We start from the raw sequence: 21270 nt of genomic DNA on the forward strand, positions 1-21270 counted from the left end.
AAAAGTAACCATTTATACCTCTCACATGGCAAAAAAGTGAGTAAACGGTCAGTTTCCTTTTTAAGATCATTGATTGAAATATTTGTTTATAGTTGGAACTTTGAGATAGTTATAATATACTATGCGTAATATTTGCATATGAAGTAGACTTCAAAACTCTTTTAAACAATTCCTTCCTTTGATTGCTTGTTGATTGAAAATATTAATGTTTTATATAGCCTATAATTTTAAATTTCGTCATATATTTGTTAAAATATATTAAGCATAAATTATTGTCATGTTAATAGTATTGATGGAGAATGAAAATACATACTCGTATTACGTTCATTATAACAAATTAAAATTAATGTGTAATTGGTTGATTAAAACATTATAATCCACAAAAAGTCGTGTATTTCATTGTATCATATATTAATCGTATATTTATTTATTATTATATAAAAATTTTCGAGTGTCTATAATATAAACTTATATTACATATATTTTTCGATAACAACTCATAATTTGCACTCAATTTGCAATACTAAAGTTTAATATATGATACTATACAATTTTCTATTTAGTATTCATGTTTATATTTGATTATATTATATCTACATTATATTTATATTTATCATATACATAGTTGGTAATACAGTTATTAATAAATAATATAATTTTTCAGAATGAATATTTTTCACAGCAAAAAATTTTAACTTATTATAGCCTTTTGTTCAACGAATATACGAACACTACAATCTATCATTTGCAATAAATTAGTTTTTTATTACATTCATTTTTACATTAATTTGCACTGATTTTCTTCTAATGTAATCCACATACATATTGTATAAAATAACAACCAAAAGAGAGTTAGTCGTAATTGTTACTTAATGGTCAATTTTATGATCCAATTTATTGCTAGGGCACGTAAAAGAATGGTTATGATATTTTATGCCTCGGAAACAAGGAAATAGTTTATAAAAATAAAAAATTGAACAGCTTGACTTTCCTCAACTCCTTTTATTAGCGAGATAAATTTAATCATTTTTCGCGCAAAGAAGCCCTTTTCTTTCGAAAGCACGTAGTCCCTTCGACACTAGATATTTTCTTTAACAGCGTTATATGGTTTCCTACCGTACCTGAACCCCTGTAACGGTGAAACAATCGCTCTGATAATCGAATCTTACTTTTTAACTGTTCTATGAATCCATGTTCACGTACTGTAAAAAAGTAATACAATTCTTAATTCTGCTGCGTTCTTTCGTTCATATTCGACCCAACTACATATTTCTAACTTTAATATTTCCAGCACGAAATATAAAAAACATATTATCGATATATGTATATGTCCCAATCTTATGATAAAATATTTTCTAATGCAATAAAAATTATCCTTGTTTGCTAAAGTGTTAAAAGCAATATTGAAATATAAAAATTTGAGAATCGAGACAGGGTTTTTAGTGAAAATTTTAATAAAGTTCGAAAACTATGACAATTTTTTGGCATATAAGTTTAACTAATTGGAAATGAAGTTACCCAAAAAATGTTCATTTGGTATATAGGGAATGGGGTATTATATAATGCAAATAATTTGTTTGTAAGTGTAGTGGCGAAAGAGTTAATTTTTTTTAACGATACCCTGTATTTGTTTTATTTATATTATGATAGCGTTTGTTGAAACGGGCACAATGATAAATTCAATCGCAATCAAGAGAATCAAAGATCAACGCAAATCTCTAGCTGAAGGTTACATAACTGCACCGATTAACTGTATCAAATGATAACAATTAGACTATACAATATAAATAAAGACCGAGCTTCTTATTTTTCTTTATGCTTCTTATGTATATGTACCTTTCCCATAACTGTGCTACATATGCATGTATTTATATTCGTACCAGATCGATTCTTCCATTTTTGACCAAATATTCCTTCTGTGAAAATAATGTAAATATAGCGTAAAATTATACAGAAATGGATTTTAATTTTCATTTACCACTATTTATCATGTTACGTTATTATCTTCCAACATGTGCATCATCATTAAAAGAACTTGTGTTTATCCATTCCAAAAATGTTCTTTTATCACTTTTTAGTATGTTGTCCGTTTAAACTCTACTATGATAGTAGTAAGGATAAAATTAAAGTGAAATTTGATAATTATTTACAAAGTGAGCCACCTCACTAATTTCCATGACCTTAAAATATGTTGCTAAGGTCAGCATTCTGAACAACTTTTCTCTATACACGTTACCGTCGTTCAGCGTTAATTTTCGAGATATTCTCTCCCAAAAATCTTCTGTTCAATTTTCGTTACGATTATATTTCATTCTGGCATAAACGAACGCTTCACGACGTCCGTACATTTGTGTAACTCAACTGATATTTATGTAATCCAACTCACATTCGATAATCATTTTGAACTTACATAAGAAAGAAAAAAAAAAATGGATTAGGTTTCTGTTAGATAATTATTCCGCTATCAGGAAGCGGCCGATAACGCTACTGTGAAATAAGTTAAGATATTAGATAATAAGCCAGATCAATTCATATTAATTCAATTATGATACAATAATGTGTAACTTTATTATTTTAATACAATTCATATTAAACTTTATATTATATAATTGTTATTTGAAATTGTAAACATTACATTGGAAAAAGGGACGACTAATCGATTATCAAAATCAGACATATTGTCTTTGAAGCAGAAACTTTTGCGAATATCTCGGAAACTAAAAACGACCGACCGTAATATGTATAAGGAAAAGTTGTCCAGGATGTTGACCTTGAACAACATGTTTCAACGTCATTGAAATCGGTAAGATCGTCCCCTTTGTAAATAATTATCTGAAATTTATTCTGAAATAAATTATTATTTTTATAGTTCGAATATTGTATTATTGCTTTTGTCAACAATTTAATGAAACGTATTAAATAAAAGTACAAATTTTCTATTTTATTATGCTGCTGAATACGACCTACTAACATGTTTTTGTATGATACATAGTAGATGTTTTCTCTGAAAATGAACATTTACATTATTCAAATAACGAGGAAATGTGTTTCCATAGCGTTTATTTATGCACGTGAAACGGTCGCATTGTTTTATTTGTTATTTGGTTTCACATTTTTGTCAATATAATCATGACATTCGTCTCTTATTAGAGTGTTAGTGAAATTTCAAGATGTTTCGTATAGCACAAATAACATAGTTCATAAAAGACTTTTACAAATGTTCGAATATTTTCGTAAGCCACTGTACGTACTAGCGAATATAACCAAGATAATCATTCACTATTTTCTCACCATTCCTTTTATCATACCTATATCATACCATAAAACATAACTACTAAATACCGATATAACTCTAACGGACAAGTAATAATCGATAAAAGAAATTCTGAAAACCATCGGAAGAAACAAGTTACATGCTCTCTATCAACGAAAGATTAAACAAAGTCAGGGTTCGATATAGAAAGCGCCATTGTCACTGTGAAACGAATGGATAGTGCGTTCAACCTATAGAGTTTCCGTTATTTGAAAATTGGTCTCTCCTCCATCGCGATTCGTAGGCGTTTGCACCTATCTGGGCTACACCTACATTGACAATGCATGAACGTTGGTGAAAAGCGAAATAGATAATGGTAGAATGGTCGACATTTCCTGCGCGCCGGTCGTCGCACTGAATTTTTATTTCAACGAGTTTTCGTACGTACGCCTTGCCACATCGCTGTATCGGCGGAAACAATGTTTGTCATGGTAGCAACGACTTCCTTCCGCGATTTATTTCACTCCTGGTAACAAAGCAAACCGTTGATCTGGAAGGCACGGTACATCTATAGCTGCTTACAAACTATCTCGACATATTTATAGATGCTGTTCAGTCTTGAAAATATGGTAGCCATGATGAGTGTGCATACTTGATTGGGGTTGTTTGTTGTGTAGTGATATGTAGAGTGTAGGATGGAATGATATCACGTTATGGCTAAAAATCTAATTGTTTAGAAAGAATATAATTGTCATTATTTTTTTTGGAAACTGCTTTCACTTTGTTTTCTTGAGAATATTAGATTCTTTTTTAAAACTTTACGGTTCATAATTGTTAAAAGTCTTAAAATAAATTAAGCTTTTTCGAAAATCCAAAAATTTAATCTACGATTTCAATTAATTGCTTAATAATCTATTATACTGTCTAATGTGATTATAAATATCAGTTTAAACATTAGCTAAAAGCATAGAGTAAAATTATTACTACTAATAATCGCAACGATTTAAGAACATTTAAATAAACTGTATACGAACTTCACAGATAGCTTGCTACTAATGTATCTAATCGTAGATAAACATTTTTTGATACTTTTTATCATCTGAGAAACTCTGGAAACGTATTTACGTAATCATGAGCATATTTTAAATTTTCACAATATTTGTTATAATTATTTCAAAAGCTTAATCGCATGGTAAATGATACCATATGAAAAAGTTAATCGATTTCTATTAATAAATTCAGAATAAAGAAATTGCATAATATTTATTCATAATATAATTTTATTTTATTAAAAGACATGATTTACTGTAGTTCCAAATTGCAAATGAAGAGATAAAATTGCATAATGTAAAAGGAACAATTATTATAAATATACATAAACACAAAAATAGTATCGCATTGTTTAAGCAAACTATTGATACGTTTGGTTTCAATGGAAAAACCCGCAAATTTACCACATTCAGGAATAAAATTTCATTGTTTCCAATGTTTCTGGCTTCTTTCTCGTTTTCAGTTTAAATTCAATAAATGCATCCTGTTGCAAAAGCTAGAAATTCCAGAGCTACAATTCAATTATTTTCCAATTCTGGCAATTGGTCCTGTGTATCGATTTTTCGCGGATATATACGCGATTACAAACGTGTACAGTTCATTCTATAACAAGTTAGGGAAACAAGGAACGGGAAGGAAATGTAAATTGTCCGAGTTTAGGCTGTTGTGGTGTAAATGGTATAAATCAACGTTTTGACTGCATTCGTTGAAACAGGCTGGATCAAGCGGTATGAAACGACAGCGTATGGAAATCGGATTTATTGCGAATCTATCGCATCGGTTGTTTCGATTCAGTCTCAAGTTGTATTAATATCGACTTTTTATTATTCTTGCTAATTAGAAGAACAAATTATGTGCTGACAAATTTCAGAAATTTATACATCGAAAAATTTATTTTTCCAAACTGTGTACTTCTGCAAGCTTTCTATATTTTTAAAATACACGTCTCTGAGATTCCACTCATAATAAAATTTATGTATATTTTTTAATAAATATTTCTTTTAATTGTTTTATTCTAATGTCATAAATTATTTGTTATTTTTTCGGATGTATATGTATCATTGCAACATTTGGGCAGATTACATGGTAAATACTTTATAAACGTACACTGTTAAATTTTACTTAAGATTCGGTACTTTTTAAGCCAAATCATTAATATATTCATATCCTATTCTAAATATACCAACTATTTTCATATCTTTTGTTCGTTCATATTTTTAATTATAAATGACCTTGTCTTTATTCATTTTTGTCAATTTATCCAACCATCCAAAATGCCAGATCTGCTTATGAAACCTGTATTGTAGTCAATTGTCATACCATCAGTCATATTCGACAATCCATCAATTCTGATAATTTTCTAACCGTTTCGTCTTCAAAGATATTTTAACTTCAAAATTAACAGTATCTTTCAATATTTATCTAATGCACTTCTATCTCGTACATGAAATTACTTGAACACTTACCACTGGAAAATTTTATACCCATACTGTGTATATACGTATATGTGTTTTATATAAAATATTTTGAAATAGCATTGTGATGAGACACTACTGTTATGATTATATTAGTAAAATTTAGGAGCAATTTGAAAATATATCCAAAAAATACAACATATTTATTGCAAATATTTATTTAGTAAAGTGGTAGAATACGGCATAAATAGTCATTTTAGTTCTACCGAATATTGAGGTTTATTGATCTAATGGATAATTGGCTGTTCAAATGTTTTGTGATCTCAGCGAAATATGTACTTGACCTAATATTTTGTGGTTTCTATACACATTTTCAGATTTGTTTTATATTTTATCGATATGATATTGATAATCAAGTATCGTGACAACGCTAATGAAATCTCAAAATATTTCGTATAATACACATAACATATTTCATACAAGTTCAAATACTTTCGTGGGTCTGTATATTTATACCTGACTAAATTTCCTCAAACATTGTAAAACTCTACATTAACGTTCCCTATTGCCAAATGGTTACGCTAATAACCAAAATATGAGAACGAGAAAAGAAAGAGAAAGGAAAGGAAGGAAAAGATCTGCCCGTTGACTAAGCAACGATTGACAATTTCTTCTACTCTGGGGCGAAAGTTTAGCAAAGCGAGGTGAAGGCACTAAGGAAGAATTGCCATGAGTGAACAAGCAGGCCCCAAGCTCTGTCTGCCCACGTATTCAACGTGTACTCGTATATGTACATCGAATACATAGACTGCGTTCACGGGTACCTGCATGTATGGAACCGCGGTAACCCATGAATGATATTATGCCTTGCGGTTGCTTCACACCAAGCTCGATCTCATCGTATTATCGTCACCTTCTGAAAACCGGACCGGAGTACCGGTGACCCGTCCTTCTCTTTTCCCTTTTAGGCTGAGAGATTGGGTAATACATATAGTAATCGAAACCGTTTTCTTCGAGAACGCTATGACTTTATCCGGAATTCCTTCCTTTGACCTCCTTGAACGAAACTCGAGACTTTTATCATCAAGTAGAAGGCGCGGTAATATTCCCAATGAGTTAAGGCGGATTTGGCAAATTGAATACTTTTTGAGTTGTGTATCTTGAATTAATGTTTTCTTCTGCTAACGCCAATGGTAATTTAGACAAACTTGAAGATTACTTGATGATTAATTCAGTGTTTTAATATAAGATTGTCACAGAAAGGACGTATATTGAAATCTAAGTATTAACGCTGTAATTTTGTTGAGTTTTACATGTTGGTTTTTAAGTTTTGATAGTTATTACTAATAACTTATTAGTAGGCTGTGAATGTTTATGTAAATTTGCATTTTTATATAAAATCTAAATAGAGATTCGTATTCTATTTTATTTTGTATATTTTACATATTTCTTTCTATATTATACACATCCCATATATTTTCTAACATTTGAATTTCCCATAAATACGTAAATTTTATCAGATCGTTGATATTTATGCAAATTTTATTTTTATGAACACGACTGACTAAATTACTAAATGTGAATTATTTTTACTCATTTTTGTGTATATGTACCATGTACTGTTTTGCATCTTTAAATTTTGTATAAATGTATAAAAGTCTGAAATCTAGTTACTGTAATTTGTTTCTGTTTTGTATGTCTTGCAAAGGAATATTTTAGTTAAAAGTAAATAATAAAGTATGATATACTTAAATTAGTTAGCATTAGTTAGATTAGTAGAAAATAGCAGTAAATTAGAGATATTATCTATGATAGAATGGATGATTTTTGAATCTTACTAGATTCTATATTTATGTGATATTTGAACTTTCTTAATAAGTAGTTTCATGTTATCCATTGTATATTAGTATTTATTTCATTACTTAATTGTTGAAACAAAAATTGATTAACATTTTAACTGGTTGATTTTGAAATGTTACGATCCACATTATACAATTCTTTGCCTGTTTTATTCGGCACTTCGAAGTTAGTTAAATATGACCGAAATGCATGAAATACAAAATAAGGACCAGGTTTGTGTACATTGCATCTTACGAAATCGTTCCAAAAGTAAAGAAAAACTCGGTTATCAGAGTATTAGTGTTACTAAAAGTAAACCACGATAAGAAAGTTTATCAAAGTTCTTTCACTGATGAAAGCGGTATGCAGGAACTAGGATTAAGATCAACGATGACTTTTACAGTTCCTCGGTAAATGAGAAATATAATTGATTGAAATTACTTACATCTCACCGTTCTCAAAATTACCAATGTTTTCCCGCTATAAATCACAGATCACAATGTTTAAAGTAAACAAAACAAAAGTTTTTAACAGTGTTTCGTGGTATATAATTATGAAAAGTTAATTATGAAAAGCATAATTGTGCAAATAAATAAATGAAGGGACTAATTAATGAGAGTAATGAACACTCGAATACTAAAGACAGCGAAGTGATCAACGATAGTGTTAAGGAGAGAAAACACTCAAACTCTCCAGATACTTACTAAATATAACAAAATTTCGGTGTTGTCTATTGTATGCGTAGAATGTTGTATGTGTAGAAATGTTGTTGTTTATACGACAAAGGGAAAAAAGAAGAAGAAAAAGTGGTCTGCTACGTATACGCTCTTAATGCCTGGTGCAAACGAGCAGTATTCTAAAACGCAGTGGAAAATTATCGCGACGATGACGCTGCAGCAAACTGCTCGTCTGCCCCCTGCCTAAGACATATGCATAATAGAGATTAGTTACACCATACAGACGTTCGCATGACACTATGTAAATTTAGTAAAATAAAGCAAGTCAGTTATACTCTATTCGGCGAGAAAAGTCAGTAGACGTAAGCAGACGAACGCTACCAGAACAGGAGAGTATTCACAACTTTCAGATACTGTAATACTTTCTACACGGAATTCTTAAAGTGAGTATAATTGACAGAAAAGTTTTATCAACTGCTTTTATATGTAAAACAAATAATACAATAAATAATATATTTTCAACCAATTTGAGCAACTTTTTGTAAAAAATGGGAGTTTAGTATTACTTGATTAATTTTTTTGTTACAATGACAAGAAAAAGATAAACCACGTTTCAGTTCACATGATTATATAAGAGTTATATAATCATTTGCATGCATAATTTATTAATATTTTTCTGACATTAGTATATTTAGATATCATTACATTACTATTTGTTTTACATCGTTTGATGTTTTTATTATTGAGTTAAGCTTCTTTACTATTTACAAAAATAATGAAAAGTAATACAAAAATTTGTTGTATACCCGTAACAAAAATAAAAAAGGATGTTAAGGTTGTTTTAAAGTAAGCTTTTAAAACAGATTTTTTTTATATTAATGGATGTACAGTGACTATAAAAACTATTTAATCAAAATTGTATACTATGAATATGAAATGTAGAACCTGATAAGAAAACACTTCATTAGGAAATAAAAACAATTATAAATACTTTTTGTAACCTCTGCATAACGAAATTAAAATCTTCATATCGCACAATAATCCGATCTACGGTAATTGGAATATCAATCCGAGGTCCTTAATACCTAATTATTTCAACATTAAGCATTTTTCACAATAGCAGATGTTCGATCTGTTTATTATCTATTGTCAATTACTTCTAGTGTGATCAGTTTATGCAATTATGGGAAGAGTTTGAGTTAACACAAAGCAAGGCAACCTTGTAAATCAATGTCTATCATCGAGTAGCGGTTGCCCTGCGATTTACAAGGCTGATCATGAGTTGCAGTGTAAATACATTTAGTTGCACTAAATAATTACAAGTAGAAATTACATCCAAACAATTTTAAAAGTTACTTTAATCCTTTCAGTAAAGAAAAGCATTGATATCTTCAAGTTTTTCTGGAACAATGAGCGAAAACTCATGTAACATATACATATATATAATATATATATAGGGTATCTCAGCAAAATGAGATCACCCAAATATTTGACTTATTTACGATTATAGGAAAAAACTTCTTCGAATAAAGTTAAGCTGTTTCAGGGGGCACATGGTGAACAAAATTTTTTGTCAAGGTCATTTTTTTATGAGATTTCAAGATTATCGGTATGTTTTAAGATAGAACCCTATATTTTTTTATTCATCAATTGACGCCGTTTTTTATTTTATCTATACAAAAGTATGAAGGTACTTGTGTCTGAAAATGCTTAGTTTAAAAAATATTTCAACTTTAATTTTGTAAAACTTGACCTATAATAGACAGGGAAAGACGAAGGACGTTCTTGCGTTTATATCTTTTAAACTATGCATTTTCCGAAATAAGTACCCTAATACTTTTGTATGTAATACAACCATCGATGTAAAAGAATACATAGAGTTCCATTTAAAAATACACCAATGACTTTGAAATTTCCTAAAGAAAATGAACTTGAATTTCTTTCCATCATTACATGTTTAACTTTGTCCTGAAAAGTCTTCTCATACAGTCGTAAATAAGACAGATATTTAGGTGATGAAATCATCTAGCTTCATTGTCTGATTCCCGAAAACCAATTATAAATTAAAAATATCCTCCTTAAAAAATTCAATACTCTATAACAAAATTTAATTTTTCAAAATAAATTCATCGTATTTATTGTAAAACGGAATTAAAAAGAAGATTAATTTTTATTTATTTCAATTATTAATTATTGAATTCAATTTTGATACAATAACGTTTTAAATTACTAAAGTTACTCGTGCAAAATTTGATGTCAACTAATCGTTTATTGGTACTTACATTAATCGGTAGGTACTTGATTATGAAAAGACGATGATCGATATGAATTGGAATGCATTGGAAACTAAGTTTAATAGGCTTTAACGGGACGCCAGGAGGCCGCCGTCGAGCACTTTAAATATGCTGTCAGAGCAATTGGGCTTAATCTCATTTGAGTTTAACGACTAAATGTCCTCGGCTTTTAGCTCTTTGTCTGCCGTGCAGACAAGTGGCATTCGCGGGCGCCAGAACTTTATTCGGTATGATCGATCAACGGATCAAGCAATGAAACGGTTACTGTATGGTGTCACATAAAATGACTGCGTGAATGGTTGCTTTGACCGGTTGATGACCAAGAAGCTATTCAAGAAAGTATGAACAAACTACTAATGTCGAGATTTTTTTCTTTAAATCCGAATGTATCTGGCAATCAATGGATTGTTGTGAGGAAGGAACTCATCTGACTCCAACCGTTACGTAAGGATAGCTCCCTGTATTAAAATTGTACATACCATATGAATGTACTATGTTTAAGAAATGATGATTCCAGAAGGAGTTAAAGTACTTCTTAAAGTTTTAATGTTTCTAATTTCTTTTGTCCTTATGAAAATGACAAGACCTTTTCAAATTTCAATACTCTGACTTATAAATTTATAAACACAAAAATATATATACGTTGATGCTTTTTTTTACATATATTAAACAATATGATTGCAGAATATTTTTTACCAAGAAAAATTCATCAATTTGTACAGTTGATAAAATACAGTATTTTCGAAGAAGGAAAGACTACGGTATAGTCGGTGTCACTGATATAATTTCTTTGAATTATAAGAAAAAACAATCAGTATAGAAAAAAAGGATTTAATAAAAATTAACAACACAATTTGAATGAAACAAATTATTGTGAATTTTCATAAAAATAATGGAATCACAGTGAAATTCATATTAAGAATCCTAAAGAGAATTTTGAACTGTGTATTTAAAAAAAAAATGTAAATTTAACCAATCCATTAAGTAGTTTACTATTTCATAAAGATCTTAAATAGTGAAAGATCATAATAGATTAAACTTTTGCGGTCGGAGTATCTGATACCTAATCTAAACTAATTCTTTATTAATATTTTTAAAAGTTGTTTAAAATTTCAGAATATATTTTTATATGTATGCAATCAATAACTCATCTACTCCGACATACCTCTATTAAATTAATATATAACATAAAATATGTTTTATACATATATTAAAACTGAAAAAAATATAATATATAAAGGACCACAGAAAATTAATGATACTTAAATATAATAATGCGAAAAACTTAAACTAACTATAGATAGTAAAATGTATCTACAGGTATGTATGTAATATTTCTTTTTAAAATAGTAATAATGATTTAAAAGATTCTATTTCTCTAATCAAAGAATTTCTACAGAAATACCGCTGTTGAAAAATAGTAGTATAATTAAGTTATAAAGCAAAAGTAAACTTTGATAACAAGAGCAGATGAAACTTTCTGTCGATATTTCAAAATAGGTGAATAGTCGAGTACCAGGTGCGGTTCACCTAAGTAAGCATTAAAGCGTGTCGTGTACGTTACAGTAGTCTTGCGTGCCTGGAATTGTTGCTCGGTGTAACGCTTTGATCGGTGGTTAATGCGAGTACGTGTAAAGCTTGCATGCAGAATTGGTACGGTTGCGCGTGCCGTATCTCTGCAGAATCCTTTCAGCCATCAGCTTATCAATCAGCCAGTAATCGATAAAATTGTGACTGGGAACAAGTTTTATAGTGTCGTCAAACTTTCCGTGATAAACTATTGTTAGATTTCTACGCACCTCATTTGCTCTTACAATTGAAATATTTCATTCGAAGCATGGCTTGTGCAATCGAAGATAATTCACAGATGTAAATTACCAATAAGAAAATTATTTCAATTGAAATACAGCAATAAGGCTCATGCAAATTATTTTACAATTTAATTATTACGTTGGAAAGAAAAACTCCATTTTCTTCTAATAAAGTGATTTCTAGACGAATTTGTTATTATTGTACATTAATGTATATATAATTCATTAATAGAAGTCATACTGTACTGCTTCTGTATATATATACGAAAAATGCATGTATTGTACATATGCATTTCTTAATAATATCTATTGCTTAACATGAAAATTAGGAAATTTATACTGAATGATTAGATATGGTAATTAAGATAGAGTACTTCATTGCAACATTTATTAAAAGGATAAAAAAATGTTGACGTATATTATATTTGCAAAATTACAAGTGTTAGTAACAGAGTTAGTATTATTTTATATAAAGTATGAATCGGTTGCTGGCTAACGAATCGTTTTCCTGAAATTTAGGTCAGTATCACAGTATAATAATGATCATTAAGTTTATCTGTTGTGATTAAATTTCAAAATTTCGTTTGACCATAATATCAATGGATATTTCCAATAATGTTACCTATTGCTTTCCAATAATATTACCAATAATTAGCTATTCCCCTAATAGATCTCATGGAATAAAACTGACGAACATTGAAATTTATAAAACACATTATTTTACCAAATATTTCATATATATATCTTTGAATTAGTTGAAGAATTAATAGTGAAATGTAATACACAACTTTATTTTCTTATTGCAACTAAAAATAATATTTTAATGGAAAACTAAATTTTGGTTTCCTAAACTTACTGCGTATTTCAAATTGTTAAAAAAAAAAAAAAAAAAAATATTGAAACAAATTTCTTACGTATATTACGTTTAAAAAAAATGACATTAGTATATAAATAGTGGTTGATAGTATAATGTTTATGCGATAATGAGCCTTATTTTATGATTCACCAAGTTTGTTCGAGTGATATCTTACCAGTTATTTTCCAAAACTATGGATTTGCTATCGAGCTCATTTTCAACTTCAAAGTTTAATTCTCTGATTTAGTAAATAAGATATAAGATTATCTAACTTTACTGCAGGTCACTTTAATGCAGGTCTGTTTGCGTTCTTACTCACAATTGTTTAATGCCGCAAATTCCTGAACTCGAATTAGTCCTTGATTTCTACTGTGGTAATACTCTATTTCATACGAAGCAATTACCAGGAATAATACTCTTTATTGTTCAAGTTGCTACTCAGATGCAATTAATATTTATGGGATAAATAGGTAAATAGATAAAGGCAGGCAGGTTTAATATAATTGTTTTGAAAACTTATAATAAAAAAAGTATTAACTAATAATAAAAAGACTGTCTAAATCTTCTAAACAAAAGTAGATACTTGTTAGAAGAAATGATTTTTTGAAAAATCTACCTGATTGACAAGAGTAAACAAACGAAAATCGTGATTCCGTCGAGACCCTTGATCGAATCGGTATCGGTACTAAAATGAAATAGCGGCGTTCAACGTGAAACCAGTTTGACGACTTCAAACCTTTCGTCGGTCAGAAGCGGGAGAGGCACGTTTTGTCGCTTCGTAATACGATTTTTCCGCATGAAAGAAACAGGGCAAACGGAAAAAGGCACTTACTGGTTTAACAAGGCGCTCGTAAATTATGAATTATTCAATGATCCACAACCCAAGATGGAAAAGACGATGAACCGAAGCAGTTGCTGACAAGTTTACGTGAACATCGTGTTCTTTGCATCGACTCTGATCGTGAGAACGACGTTAAAACTTCCCGAAGGTGTACATGCCACTTTAATTAACATTACTTAAGACCGGCAATCGGATTTCGAAGATTAATCGAGCGTACTACGAATGGTGCGTTTGCGGTTTCAAGCAAAACATGAATCCCATTATGTGAATTATTACAAGTCGAATTGTTGCGACAATACATTCCTTTTTGTTTGTAATAAAGCGATATTTAATCTTCTTAACATTAAACAGTATTATATAAATGTAGTAACTTCTAAATCCAATATAATTTTATTTTGAATTATGGTGCTGTAATAGACTTTAATGTATCGTGATATATTACAAATCAAATATTGTTTAATTAATTCTCGAAATAAGAATAAAAGATTAGAATCATGCAGATTTAACGTGAGCTATAAAAATATAGCAGCAAAAAGTAATTTCTATACGAGGTAAGTGGGGAAATGTGAATGAATTTTCGAAATGTGTATTGGAACTATGTCAAATTTTTTAATTGTTTACCGGTTAATAGTAACTGTTTTATAATATTGTCGCAGCTACAAGAACCTATTTACGTTTCTTATGAAAATTTTTGATAAAGACTCTAAGCAGTATCAAATCTTTCTTATTTCTTAACGCTATATATTCTAATCAGAACTCGATTTAATAAGCTATTAATAAAATACTCACGTATAATATTTCATCTTTTCATCCAAGAACGACCCATTTATAAATTTACATACGGCAAATTAAACAGAAAATTGAGGTCGTCTAATTCTGTCAATAAATAGATATTCCTATGCTTGGCTGATGCGGTGCTTGTGGTGAGACCGCAAGGTACATGATCACAATGAAGTTTCCTTTAATTAATTTCTTTTGCTCCTATATATGTATCTCGTTTCAGCGATATCGTAAAAGTAATCAGTCTTGTCTAATGCGGTTCTCATTATGAACTAGAAATAACGTAGTCTTCGTACTTTAGTTCTTGCTAAAATCGTTATACCCGGGACTGACTCACTATTAAACTTCATAAAAATCAGCCATCAACCATATCGATAGAATTTTCGTTTCTTCGACACTCCCGCCATTTTGTTTCAAAATTATCTTGCGTTGGAACTATCATTTCTTATTAAGACGAAAAAAAAAATTATATAAATCCTTGCATACATAAAAATGTTGTAAACAATTAAATTACAAATGTCTATACATCCTTTTAATTTGAAATATTATGACAATAAGGTTAGGTTTAGTCAATTTTTTGACATATGTTTTGATTGAATCTAGACTTATATTTAGACAAATAATATGATTTATCACATTTTTATAAAGAAGAAATAAAAGAATACAATATACAATATCATAGAAGTATATGTACAACTGGTATAGCAATATGAAATCATAAAAAAATTGACTTATATTGATATTTCATGGGATCTTTGTATCAATAACGGCCTGCTATCTTTTTGACAATACTGGAATTACAGATTTTAGTGCAATCTTCAAGTGTTCAGTTCTAAACGAAGCGTAAATATTTATCGTCTGCCAATTTCTGTTTGAAAAATGTTAATTGTATTTAGCAAATTCAAGGTCCTTTCATTCTAATATATAAGTAAAAGATTTTGTGACAATGTATTTTTAATATCTTTTGATAAATTATTTAATAACATTTATTGTCTGTATGCTTATTTTTATGACTGATTGTATACATACGTACATATGCATGTATGTATGTAGGTATGTATGTATGTACGTGTGTGTGTATTGTATGTATGTATGTATATATGTATATATGTATGAGTGTGTATTGTATATATGTATGAATGTGTATTGTATGTATGTATGTATATATGTATGTATGTATGTACAGGTACGTCGTGCGTTGCTTGCAGTCACAGTGATAACTAATTAGAAAAATCTAATATTATAAACTTTACGTCACTTCCAGAAATGAATAAAAGCATCAGATTCTTAACACAGTAGAGTTTCCCTTATCTATTCTCTGTATTATATAAAATCGTGCAAGTTGTGTATTATTATTTGTATAAATTATTTTTAAATTACTTTCGTATCAATAAAGACATTATTGAATTTTTTTCATTCCATGATGTCTAGCTGGTGATAGATTTTATTGATTTTTATATAGGACAATCAGTAAACAATGTGTTAATGGATACTTATATTTATTTAATTCAAAAATATATAATTATAAATTCTGTATGTTTGATTCCTTCTGATCGTATTTCTCATTAAGGAATGATTTGATGATGATTAAAGAATGATTGTGTTACATAAAGTTACGAATTTCAATTTAATATTAAAATTCATATAACAATTCATATGTCAAAATATAGAAAATAACGTATGCTTAATATGAGACAATTTAATGTTATTTTATTACAAGAGTATCAAAAACTATATATAAAGAATTTTTCTATTACATCAAATCAAACTGACTCGTCGAATCCACAGAGATATACAAAAACCAACTTACTTTTATCAAAATAAGTTACATGTAATTCTCTCCTTACTATTACCAGTCATTATGCTAGGACTACACGGACATTTTATACACCTCATGTCACACGTCGCGTTTTTTCCGCCGAAGTAGGATCTCGACTGGATGAGCGTTTTATATGCTGCGTGTTACACATCGACACTAAATATTGTATCGCATTGTCAGCGTGTTTTGTCTTCTGCGTGCAACATACGACAGACAGCGCGGCGACACGCGGTGTTTCAAGAGCGTTTCAGTGCGTGGTTTATATAGACAGTTACACTAAGGTATACAGTGCCTATTTCGGCGGAGAAAACGCGACGTGTAATACACGGTGTATAAAACGCCTGTGTAGTCCTAGTCTTATAAAGTAAGTCAATTTGAAAAAGCATGTTTGCCATAAGAAGCAAAAACTATATTTGAACATAATTAAATCAAATTTACGAACAAGGAGAATAATGCCCATAAAACACATTCAAGTGTATCTTTTTTCCATTTTTAGTTCCTTACGCTGGAAATGCACCATTCTAGCCAGGACACAACTCGCAATAATAACGCATTTATAGAATACAGCACAATGCCTCATGAATTAGGAAAAACGAGATAACTGCTCTCTATAACCCGAATTATCAAGATAAATGAACGAGATTTTCATAATTGGTCGGGGAATGTCTCCGTAACATTTTCATAGTGGCAACTCGGAAATCGTGTTTTTTAGTTGCGTCACTTTCGTCACAAATGTGCAATATGATAGGAGCATATCCCTGTATACTATTCCATAAAAAAAAAAAAAAAACGTATTTCTCATTTTATTTTGTATACAAGTAACAGAAATTTAACTGAACTAATCAAGAAGCCACACATTCTCTTGACACACCGCTGACAGTTTTCGATTCAGCTCTAAACGAAGCGTAAATATTTATGTAGCAGCATACGAAAGACGAAATAGAAACGAACATTGACATGACGGAAAATTTATTTCATAATTTCCGGTCGAAAGATGCATCCGTTTACACTGGTGCTCACGCGACCTAATTTTCCATTCTTCAACGAGTCTTGAGATTTGTGAGATAAGGATATCCTTTTTTTGCGTCCGGCGCTCGCAGCGCGTTCACGCCTAAAGGCAGGAAACTTGAAAAATCGCGCGTAGTCATTATAAACTGAGGGAACCTATTGAACCTGTTTCACTATTATAAATGGCCGACTAACGAAGCATTCTAGCGTTACGTAAAATACGTTTCTCTAGCCGTGTGTCGGAGTACGGTCGAAAGCTACTTAAGCCGTCAAAGAGACATTTTCCTCGAACTGCTCGTTAATCGTGATGGTCTTAAGGCATCGGCAAAGAGGGGCAGGGAGAGTCTAAATGAAGAAGAGAGAGACTCCTTTCTTGAATGCGATTCCTCTCGTACTGAATACACGATACCATATGCACTGTACTCGGTTGCATCAAGGGTCAGTGTACTGTGTGGGCTGGAACTAAAAGTCACGACATACGTATACACTGGCATAATACGTCGAAGATTCTATGTCATCGGAAAAAGGAGAGTTAAGAAGAACGCCAGTATATGCAAGTAACGTTCTCCGTCGTGGAATGTCGTTTGTGGCGTTGCTTTCTCACTCTAGTCGCCACGTATCAGCATATAGGTACCGTAACACTCGAACATTGTTGAAAATGGGCTTTGAATTTGAACAGTGTCATTTATCCGTTAGCATTGTCGCGGTCCAGGCTGGTATAATGATGTTACGCGTGGAAGAAGTCTCTGGGATTCTTTTCCACGTAAACGCATATCGAACAATGCTAAGAATCGAGTTTTTCGCTACTAAGGTAAAATATAGTAAGGATTATTTGAGCCACTTGAGCTCCAACACCTTACAATTCAATCTTCAATTTTGTATAAAGTGATCAAACTTGTTGAAAAAATAAGAAAAATTCTGCCAAAAGAAAATATCAAAAACAAGAGAATGACCCTATAATATTAACATTAAACGAACTTCTTTTCTTTTGATGAGTAAAAATTGTATCCTCGTGAAAAACTACTATGTACTATGGCCATTGAATTGTTAATATAAATACACGATACATTTCACTATTTATTAATAACGAGTCAAATAATCCATTGCTACATCACTTGAAAGCTATTCAGGACGTAATTTGGAGAATTATATACAAGGCAAAAACTTGACATAAATAACCGTATTTCCTAATAATTTTTCGTATTTGTGAAAAGGAGTCTCGAAATAGACCAAAGCTATCCGGTGTAATCAAAGACACTAAGGCTTCCTTTATTTTATTTTTCAGTTTAATACTTATGTAGTTAATATAAAAAAAAGAAAACAATGCATTATCTTTTCAGGTTAAAAATTTCTATAAAATTTACAAAATCTATTTTGTTTGTATTTTTTGTTATTAAGATCCCCCACTTGACTATGGTTGGATCATTTGGAACCTAGAAACTTTGAATGAAATAAAAAGTGAATTTTCGAAGATATGTTAATAATACAGTTGATTTTTGTTATCAGAGGATGCCTTAAATTATTAGTTAATGATAAAAGTGATGATAATGATAGTAAGAATAAATATATTCTTTAAATCAACCTTATGAGCATAGTTTCTTGTTTTCCTTGAATAAAATTTCCTTAATTAGAAATTACCTTATCAAAGCTATTTATGATCTACTCTCGTTTCTCTCTTATAATCTTTGTCATTTTAATGGCCCATACATTCTCCTTTTTATCGTATTTTGATATGGTTGAATTATGTAATATGAGTGAATGATTAGAAAGCGATTAACATAAAAAATGGTCCAATGGAAATATAGAGAATTTCTGTCTCTATTGTCTGTTAAGGTACTGACATGGTGCAAATTACAGTTGAAAATTATGCAAATTAATAATAATTTATGAATAAATTGTATATATATTATTACTTTTTATGAATATAATTGATAAATATTTCCTGATTCATACAAATATGAGTGGTGAAGAAATGTATTTAGGAAAACCAAAAAATTTATTTTTTCATTTTTGTTCAAAGTTTATTTATTGCTTTCACGAAATTTCTTACTATAATATGTATATTAGTAATGTGTTTTCAATTCTGCTTCTATCATAACATATCTTACAATTTCTAATTTCTCATGGAATATAATTTCTTAACTTGCTTTCCAATATCTTATATCGAATAGTATTTTAGAATTCATGAAATGAGGACTTATTTTACTAAGTTTGAGAATATTTTACGAACTTTCTCAAAATCGATTTTCTTAATAAAACAAATACATATCTTGCTCAATTATCTTACTCTTAAAATTTATGCTTGCCCTTCTACAAACTAGTGCCTTCTAAAATTTTACCTGTTGAGTAATGGAGTTCAAGTCTCTTGGCCATTAAAAGAAGCAAATTTGAAAATAAAAGAACTTTTCGCATGAATGAAAAAGTTTCGGAAATATGATCATAAACAAGTTTGAATAAGGAAACCGCCAAATAAAGTGCCAATTTCCCATCTTAAGTTCACATCATACGTAACACAATTACTAATATTTATTTCCCATAAAAAGTTAAATATCAAAAATGCAGGAAATTTTGATGATAAAGAGATAAGTATCTTCTAAGTAGTTCACTATTGAAACATTCTACATTGTTAAAAAATTAAGCTACATTTAAATTTTATTCAACTCTAGCATTACTTCTTCCACGCAAAGAAACTGCATATTCGAGTGCATCGCCTAGCAGAAAATAATCTATGTGTATCCTTCAACATGAAATTTTTTCCTAGTACAGGTTGCAATGTAAAAATCGTATACTTGAGTCGTTCACGGGTAGGAGAAGGGTTGAGGACAAAAACGCAAATGAAAAGAAGAAGCCATTGCATATGTGCATTACGTTAACGGTGTTAACAATGCTTACGCAGGTTGGCTTGTGCACGCATGTATGACTCAGTACACGCGCACTGTGGTTACAACGAAGAAGGAGTTAGACCCTGACTTTATCTTCAATTAACCGAAGTCTAAACAGAGTTAATAGTACAATGCACTTCCTGTTTGCCAGTTGTTGCTGCTGTTTGTTACAATCAACGACGCATAGCGTCTTCAAAGGGATTTCTTTGTAGTTTTCCTACTGGTACCGCCCTCGAACGACCAATCGCCGCCGGCATTAATTATCGTTTCGATCGTATGTGCTTCCTATCGGTCAGTTAGACATGAGTTGTTAATCTTCGACGCTATTGCCGACCAATTTCCCGCGAGATACGTCATTTCATTGCGAAACGCTCTGGGCTCTGTTCGCTTGTTTTGCGGTCAGGCAAGGCCGATCGGGGACGTGGTCACTGTTTATTTAATGCGCTAAGGAAATTAATCTTCCACGAAACATGGCTGAATAACATGTTACTCGCATGTATACATCGTTTCTTGTTTAATTAATGATTGATTTTTCTAGTTTTGAATTGATGCGCATAGTACTGAAACTTCGCGTTACATGTTACAATATAAGTGTTTCGCTAGGTGGAGTTGATTGTTGCGTCTGTGTTTTCCGGAAGAGTATTTCAAAATGCTGAGCGAGATAGATGATTTATTTGAATTTATCAATATTAGTTGAGTTGTGAAAAATCATAGCATGTCACACGTGTATAGAACGCGAACCCTC

General features: G+C 30.4%; 1 protein-coding gene and 1 long non-coding RNA gene across 4 annotated transcripts in view; one reads left to right on the forward strand and one right to left on the reverse strand.

The window, feature by feature from the left end:
* Window positions 1-21270, forward strand: part of LOC126917411 (mucin-4) — a 212139-nt gene that overhangs the window by 107336 nt on the left and 83533 nt on the right. Inside the window, exon 1 of one of the 3 annotated variants that reach the window (XM_050724262.1) lies at window positions 8437-8677. The exons of the other annotated variants lie outside the window; for them this stretch is intronic. The gene's annotated coding sequence lies outside the window, so the exon portion shown is untranslated. Of the gene's footprint in view, window positions 1-8436; window positions 8678-21270 lie in introns of those variants that run through there. 3 annotated transcript variants of the gene reach the window in all.
* On the reverse strand, window positions 3059-8443 carry LOC126918245 (uncharacterized). Its single transcript, XR_007711282.1, has 2 exons — window positions 8262-8443; window positions 3059-3803 (listed from the first exon to the last, which is right to left on the reverse strand). It is a non-coding gene; the product is annotated as an uncharacterized LOC126918245 (long non-coding RNA).

The sequence above is a fragment of the Bombus affinis genome, chromosome 1 (assembly GCF_024516045.1).
Source record: "Bombus affinis isolate iyBomAffi1 chromosome 1, iyBomAffi1.2, whole genome shotgun sequence".
Lineage (NCBI taxonomy): Eukaryota > Metazoa > Arthropoda > Insecta > Hymenoptera > Apidae > Bombus > Bombus affinis.